Below are 8479 nucleotides of genomic sequence, written 5' to 3'. Positions count from 1 at the left end.
TTGAACTTACAGCAACTTATGTGATCTTTCAGCAAGGTTTTCTATATGAGTTTAAGGTCTAAAGATTGGAACCAAAGCTTGAACTACTTTGTATGGATTCTAGAAGAGTTATATGTAAGGAAAAATGGGTGTCCAAGAGGAAGAAATAAGAGAAAAGAGACGAAAATCCAGAACAGGCTTTTATAGTCTGTTCTGGCGGTACCCCCAGGGGAGGGAAACATCTTCTGGGCAAGGTCGGTTTCTTGGAGTTCTTAGGTGATTCTTGCTTGAGGTGTTAGCCTAAGGTGTTGGCTTTCATGCATAAAAAGTTCTTTGAGAGATCGACACTTAAGTAGCTGCTAAGCAGCTTTCTTTGAGGATAGGTCTGAGCTGTAATTTCAGCTGGCCAGGTTTTACTATGTAAGCAATTTACCTTATTAAGCCACGTAATTCTTGGGCATAAATGACCATTTTAACCTTAATACATCCCAAGAATGTCATATATCAAGTTTGGTTGGGTTCTGAGCTCGGATTCAATCCCAAATGGCTCTTTAACTGGAAGTTCATCGCTACCCGATAAAACAATCTCCAAACGATTTTCATAATCTTAATGTTTAAGGCTCTCAAGGACTTTCTCACTTATTTATTGGTTTCCAAAGCCTTATTTGCCAATAAGAATGATGGTTATTATCCTCTTTGACCTTTCTTAACCATTAAGAATGATGATGCTTATCCACAAGCTTTCTTACCCATTAAGAATGATGATGCTTATCCACAAGCTTTCTTAACCACTAAGAATGATGATGCTTATCCATAAGCTTTCTTAACCATTAAGAATGATGATGCTTATCCACAAGCTTTCTTAACCATTAAGAATGATGATACTTATCCACAAGCTTTCTTAACTATTAACAATGATGATGCTTATCCACAAGCTTTCTTAACCATTAAGAATGATGATGCTTATCCACAAGCTTTCTTAACCACTAAGAATGATGATGCTTATCCACAAGCTTTCTTAACCACTAAGAATGATGATGCTTATCCACAACACCACAAGCTTTCTTAACCATTAAGAATGATGATCTTATCCACTTTTAGCTTTTAAATAAAGGTTCTTAAAAACAGGGCTATTACATACTACCACCCTTAAAATAAGTTTCGTCCTCGAAACTTCAAAACATAAACTCATAGATCAACCTTAAGTGTCCATATATCAAGCACTACAGTCTTCGATAGTCTTTAGTAAATTTCTATGAAAAAGTTCTCAATATACCCAACACATAGATTTCAAATATCCTCAAATTACAACTTTAAATTCCATAATCTTATTCCCAAAGATTTACACAAATCTAGACTCTTATTCTTATTCTATAGCTCAAAACTTTAACTCTAATAACCAAAGTAACAGACACACATTCCCAACGATCTTTTACCCCCGCTATGTGGCTAACTCAGCGCACGGTCGCAGGGTTGCTCTGATACCATTTGTAACAGTCCGTTTTCCCGAGCTGCTAGGTAAATACACTTAAGATTCATTAATCACAATCAATACTTAATAAGCCTCGAATTAAACATTTACTCGCAACGGAAACATAACCTAGAAAACGATCCTGGACTTGTGGGTTATTGGCCCACAAAACAAAATCCTTTATATAAGACTTTAATTACACTGATATCTCGACTAATATTCCCAATATTGTATACAACGAAATATATCAAAACTATTCCTTAATTGACTATCTAAAATACAAACTCAATCCATAAGCTACGACGACATCTTTATCTTGCTTCACTTCAGAATCCTGAGCTCACAACACCAAACCTGCAACAATGTTTGACTCTCCACCCACCAAGTGACAGGCCACAGAAATGACAACACCATCAGCAAAGCTGAGTACACACTGTGTAATAAAGAATACAAGTTTAGGTGTATTTTGAAAACTAACACATAGTTATAGTAACAGATAATCACACTCATCTTAGTTGATATATTTTCACAAAATCAGATCGTTTGGCATGAACGCGAGTGGAAAGGGGTACCACGCAGTACCAACTGTCTCCAAACTATTGAGGGTCGTCACCCAGCCTTTTATTGTTATGCTTGCAAGACTTACCCGGACATGTCCTATAACGCCAGGAATTCGCCCCTCCTGGAAGGCAACAGCTAGGGACTCTACCCGCCTAACTCGGGGTGCCTATTCATGCCTCACTTTCATATTTATAAAATAAGATATTTAATGATTCATACTTGAATCCTCAATACTCATAACATAACACCATATTCGACCTTATCTGGTCTTAACTCATATCTGAATCATTTCCTCATTATCATACCAAATCATATTTTGAGAAATATAGTATTTTCGAACGATTTCGATAATGAACAAAATGATACTTTTATAACAATCTAATACAATTCACAACTTACTCACAGAGATGTATCTATAATCATGGCCATTACCACAAACGATATATGATATCAAAATTCAATATAACGCCCACGGGAGCATTTAAATATATTTTGCTAACCCAAAGGTTACCTCAACTCTATAACTTATAACAAACCTCCAAGCATCATAACTTGATTTCCCATATCATCTTGAATTATATACGTCTACATAGCCATTCTCCAACAACCATCTCACGATAACATTAATAATCCAATAACCAAACTTAAACTAATTCCCAATTCACAAATTATCAACCTTTAACATTCTAATTTCCTTAATCCTTAATTAATATCTATAACTTCGATGATATTAGCTACATCGACTTGCATCCCAATTCATAATCATAATTCCAAATTATATAACTAAACAAACTAAACATAACTCACAACTGTACCTAAATCAAGCACTTAATTGTGCTACCAACAATTATATTGAGAATATAAAGCTAGCTTGACTCGTAAATAAACCTCAATAAACTGATTTCTATGTTACACTCAAATTCTTAACCAATATATCAATTCCAACATTATAATCTCCATAATTCCGAATGATACTCCATTCCAAAATCATCCTCCAATAATCACCTCATAACAATAACAATAATCAACAACCAATCTTAACTATTCTAATTATCTTCTTCTAACGCAACCATTATGCTAATAAAACTGAATCCCGCAAATAGAAATTAATGAAGTCATTCCCATAACTCATAACTCGACTTCATACATATCAACTCCAACTACAATAATTATAACAGTTTCCCAATTCTAAGATTAGGACTTCCCTCGCATCATCAACAACGACTATCCAATAAGAACGATACAACAACAACAATAGGCAACAGCTTCACAGCAACTCCACCACAACCACAATGACAGAACAACAATAACCCAACAACACTACTACAACAGAGCAACAACAACAATAGCAACTCCACAACAACTTCACCACAACCATCACAACAACTCAACAACAACAATAACATAACAACTCCAACTTAATCATCATAATTACTCCACAAGTTCATGTACTAAACACATTCCATTAAGAATCATAATCATAATGACTTAGTGTATAAGTGTTGTTTAGGTCAAATGAAACATCTCTAATGAACCTTAGCATGTTATACTCGTGTAATATACTCAATATACACATAATAAAATACACATCATAAGTAAATTCATTTCATAGACATGCTTTACACTAGAAAGAAACAATCACCTAACTATAGGTATGGAAATCTCTAGGGTAAAACCAAACTAAGTGTGTACCTTAACTAAGGATGCTTAAAGCCATGAAATTTCTTAATCCACTTGGTTAACTACTCCTACAGCTTCCCCTAAATGTATAAAATGCTAAAGATTAGTTTCAACAAGCTTATAGATATGAAAAACTAAGTTTAAATACAAGAGGTGTAAACTGTTGAACTTACAGCAACTTATGTGATCTTTCAGCAAGGTTTTCTATATGAGTTTAAGGTCTAAAGATTGGAACCAAAGCTTGAACTACTTTGTATGGATGTCTAGAAGAGTTATATGTAAGGAAAAATGGGTGTCCAAGAGGAAGAAATAAGAGAAAAGAGACGAAAATCCAGAACAGGCTTTTATAGTCTGTTATGGCGGTACCCCCAGGGGAGGGAAACATCTTCTGGGCAGGGTCGGTTTCTTGGAGTTTTTAGGTGATTCTTGCTTGAGGTGTTAGCCTAAGGTGTTGGCTTTCATGCATAAAAAGTTCTTTGAGAGATCGACACTCAAGTAGCTGCTAAGCAGCTTTCTTTGAGGATAGGTCTGAGCTGTAATTTCAGCTGGCCAGGTTTTACTATGTAAGCAATTTACCTTATTAAGCCACGTAATTCTTGGGCATAAATGACCATTTTAACCTTAATACATCCCAAGAATGTCATATATCAAGTTTGGTTGGGTTCTGAGCTCGGATTCAATCCCAAATGGCTCTTTAACTGGAAGTTCATCGCTACCCGATAAAACAATCTCCAAACGATTTTCATAATCTTAATGTTTAAGGCTCTCAAGGACTTTCTCACTTATCTATTGGTTTCCAAAGCCTTATTTGCCAATAAGAATGATGGTTCTTATCCTCTTTGACCTTTCTTAACCATTAAGAATGATGATGCTTATCCACAAGCTTTCTTAACCATTAAGAATGATGATGTTTATCCACAAGCTTTCTTAACCACTAAGAATGATGATGCTTATCCATAAGCTTTCTTAACCATTAAGAATGATGATGCTTATCCATAAGCTTTCTTAACCATTAAGAATGATGATACTTATCCACAAGCTTTCTTAACCATTAACAATGATGATGCTTATCCACAAGCTTTCTTAACCATTAAGAATGATGATGCTTATCCACAAGCTTTCTTAACCACTAACACTACAAGACTATTAATTATTAACGACAAATAATTAACGACTGGTTGAAATTGTTGACGTTAAAGCCCGATTATAAGCTAATATCAACGACACCTTTTAGTAAGGGTCGTGAATTCGTGATAATAACTTACTAAATCTTAAATGAGATATATGACCATCGTTAAAGGCAAAATTATTAAACGCGGGATTTGTTAAAAAAACAAAATTTTACTAAACATTTAAAATGAGGCTCAACCGCTCAACTTATTCTAAATTCAATCTCTCTCCTAAAATTGCTCAGTCTTAGTTTCATACTTTCATTAACACAATTTCCATTTCATGGATTTTGAATCTCAATCTTCCTCCCCAAGTTCACTCTCTCACGATTGAAGAAAATATTTTCGGATTAGTCACGAAGTAAAATTATCGATGCTATTGTAAGTTCGTTTATCTATAAAATGATCGATCGCAAAATCAGTGTCTTTTGGTCAATTATCAATTGTTCTTTGCACTCGATTAATTGAATTTTGTACCTTTTGGTTTTCTGTTTCCTGAATTCTAATTTAGCTTTCCAATTTTCTTTAGATCCTTTTTTATTTGGGATTCACGTTTCGATAAGGAGGCGGACAAATGATGTATTATTGGCGATCAATGGTTTCAACGATAAATTTGCCTAAATTGCAATTGGTGTCTTTGACTATCTGGTATAACTACATTATCTATCCTTTCTCTTATTATTGTTAGAGTTTGGCATGCTTTTAACATGTTCAAGTTGCTGTTTTACCTTCTATGTTGTTATATCCTTAGATTTTATCAAAATTTACAATTATTTGTATAATTAAGGTGTAATTTGTGAGATTAATGTTAATTAGTTTTATTACTGATGAGAAATGGCTTTAGTGGTTTGGTATTGAGGAGTATTTGGTTAACGGCACTAGTGTAATTATAGTTTCCCTTTCACTTCGTTGTATTGATTACCTGGGATCTTCTAGAACCTAAAACTCTTTGTGGAACTATTTGATTTGGCGCCATAATATAAATCTTATCTAACCCAAAAGAGCAATGTGAGCCTGCATTTTTTGTTTGTTGTTTTGAGCTCTGCACCATAATATAAATCTTTCCCATGACATCCATTGAGCTCTGCTACATAACTTGTTTATACTTCTATTGCTTCACATGTTTATACTTTATTGCTTGATTGTTTATCATGTATGTGCTTTATTAGAAAAGAATCAAATTGTTATTGGTATTATGTCTTTGTTATGATAATTGAACCTACTTTGTTCTATTTGTTTATTTGCGGAAATGTAAGTGATGAATGATAAGTTGTTAATTGTCTAATTCAGGTTGGCTATCATAGTGCATTAGTGCCAATTTTGCTTTTCATGTCCTGGCAATCTTGCACCGACATATAATACATGTGTCTCTTAAGTCTTACCTGACTTAGGAGTTAGGATCTAAGGATGGAGATAAGGCCTTGAGTAGTTTTTGTGACCACTGATACAGATGCAACTTTTTATTTTGGGCTCTTTTCTTGTGCCTAGATGGCTAGATTAGTTTTGAATGATTCATTGTTATATCTTACTCTAACTCTAAATGCTTTAGTTATATCTTAATTATTGTAATTTATTAAAATGATTTGACTATATCTCTTACAGAGTTACAGATTCCCATCATGACTATCTTTAGAGGTTCATATGTCAGACTTCTTAGGTTCTCTACAAGTGAGATAAATTTTCTACTCAGAGCATTTTCTTTGTTTCACTAATCCCATATATCACTCATTTCCTAAGTTGATTAAAAAAAATTAATAATATATATATCTAATTATGTTAATCTGATGTATGAAATTTGTTTGTTACAGACTCACATATGTAGTTACCAGCCAGCCATAAGAGGAAGATGCAATCATCCAGCCGTATGTGTCAACAACAGGAAAGAGGATAGTAGATTGCAGCGCCTAATGAGTTAACTGAAGCTTTTAGATGCAAGTTGTGTATAGTACTTATATATGTATATATACCCCCTATATGAGGAGTAGGTAGTGGGACAATATACACACTGTATAGTTCTTGCTTAGCTTGGATATAACATGGTGTAATTTAAAGTTTTGTATTTGTAAGTTACAACTGATTATCAATTTGATGATTTTTATATTAATTGTGAAACTTTAAAATTTTCTTGTTGTTACTGAGTACTATGGATAGAGGTAAGTTATTTCAATTAATAAAGTACTAGCTTTACAAGTATAAACAGCCTAAACATTATCAGTTCGATGTAAATGAATACATCATTAACGAAATAACGACAGTTATTCTGGTTGTTATTACTTAGAAGTATGTTGCTATTCAATATCCAATAACGACAATAAGTTGTTTGACGTAAATGACTAACGACGAAAGGCTATTTGTCGTTAATGATTAACGACGAGTAAACATATCATCGTTAATGACTTAAAAGGCTAACGACGAACGTTGTCGTTAAAACTATTAACGACGGAAGCTATTGCAACGAACGAACGACCAACTTTTCGTCATCGTTAATAGTTTTAACGACGGTTTTTTGGGCCTATAATGACGAATTTGTTGGTCGTTAAAAAGCCTTTTTCTAGTAGTGTAAGAATGATGATGCTTATCCACAAGCTTTCTTAACCACTAAGAATGATGATGCTTATCCACAACACCACAAGCTTTCTTAACCATTAAGAATGATGATCTTATCCACTTTTAGCTTTTAAATAAAGGTTCTTAAAAATAGGGCTATTACACCGAGAGAGGAACAACACGAGTTGCTCGAAAAAATCCCACAACATCAAGGTATGTTCATGGACTTTTTATTGATGTTTCTTGGTGCAAAAGAGTAAATTTTCGTCAATTGCTCAATATGATCAAGTTTCAAGGGTGGGAGCATCTCTTTGTGAATTGTTATGGAAATAGTTTCATTCCTAAATTGATGGATGAATTTTGTGAAAACTTTTCCATGGATGAAGAAGGAAATTGTTCCACTTTGGTAAAGGGAACTCAAATAGATTTTAATGCTAAAATTTTGGGTAAATTGCTTGGTGTTCCCGTGAGAGGAACTGATGTTTATTTCAAGAAACAACGTGGATCCTATCCATTTTCGGATATTTCTTTTGATCAATTATTGTTAATATGGTGGTCAAAAGGGAAAAACATTTCTTGATCATAATCTTCTTTCTCCCTACCACAAAATTTATTTCACATCCTAAAGAAAGCTTATTGCCTCGTCTCTCAAACGTGCTCAAGTTAGCATGTTGGACTTGATTTATATTCATTGTTTAGCCTCTCATAAGCACATAAATTTCCCTCTTTAATGATTCAACACATGAGTCATTGTATTGAAAATGGATTTGTTGTTGGATATGGAGCTTTAGTAACCGAAATTCTATGTGAAAATGAGTTCAATGTGAAAATTTCGGGAACTCAGTCCATTGGTGTATCCACGGGAAATATGTTGAATGTGCGTGCCTTGAATAACTTAAATGTTTGTGTTGTGAATGGAGAAGTAATCAAGGGAAAGGCTAACCTTGATGATGATGAGGATGATGATGTGATGATGAAGTGGAAGAGAAGAAGAAGAAAAAGAAGTTGAAGAGAAGAAAAATGAAAAGGCGAAAAAGAAAAAGAAAGAATCAAAAGAAAAGAAAATGAAAAA

At 33.8% G+C, this 8479-nt stretch overlaps 1 long non-coding RNA gene across 1 annotated transcript; it reads left to right on the top strand.

Annotated features, from left to right (window-relative positions):
- Positions 1-4932: 4932 nt before the first annotated feature.
- LOC125498363 (uncharacterized) lies at positions 4933-6964 on the top strand. Its single transcript, XR_007275325.2, has 3 exons — positions 4933-5241; positions 5390-5508; positions 6669-6964. It is a non-coding gene; the product is annotated as an uncharacterized LOC125498363 (long non-coding RNA).
- Positions 6965-8479: the final 1515 nt, after the last annotated feature.

The sequence above is a fragment of the Beta vulgaris genome, chromosome 6, assembly GCF_026745355.1.
Source record: "Beta vulgaris subsp. vulgaris cultivar EL10 chromosome 6, EL10.2, whole genome shotgun sequence".
In the NCBI taxonomy this organism is placed as follows: Eukaryota; Viridiplantae; Streptophyta; class Magnoliopsida; order Caryophyllales; family Amaranthaceae; genus Beta; species Beta vulgaris.
Note: the sequence above shows the minus strand (reverse complement) of the source record. Positions and strands in the feature narration are given on the sequence as shown.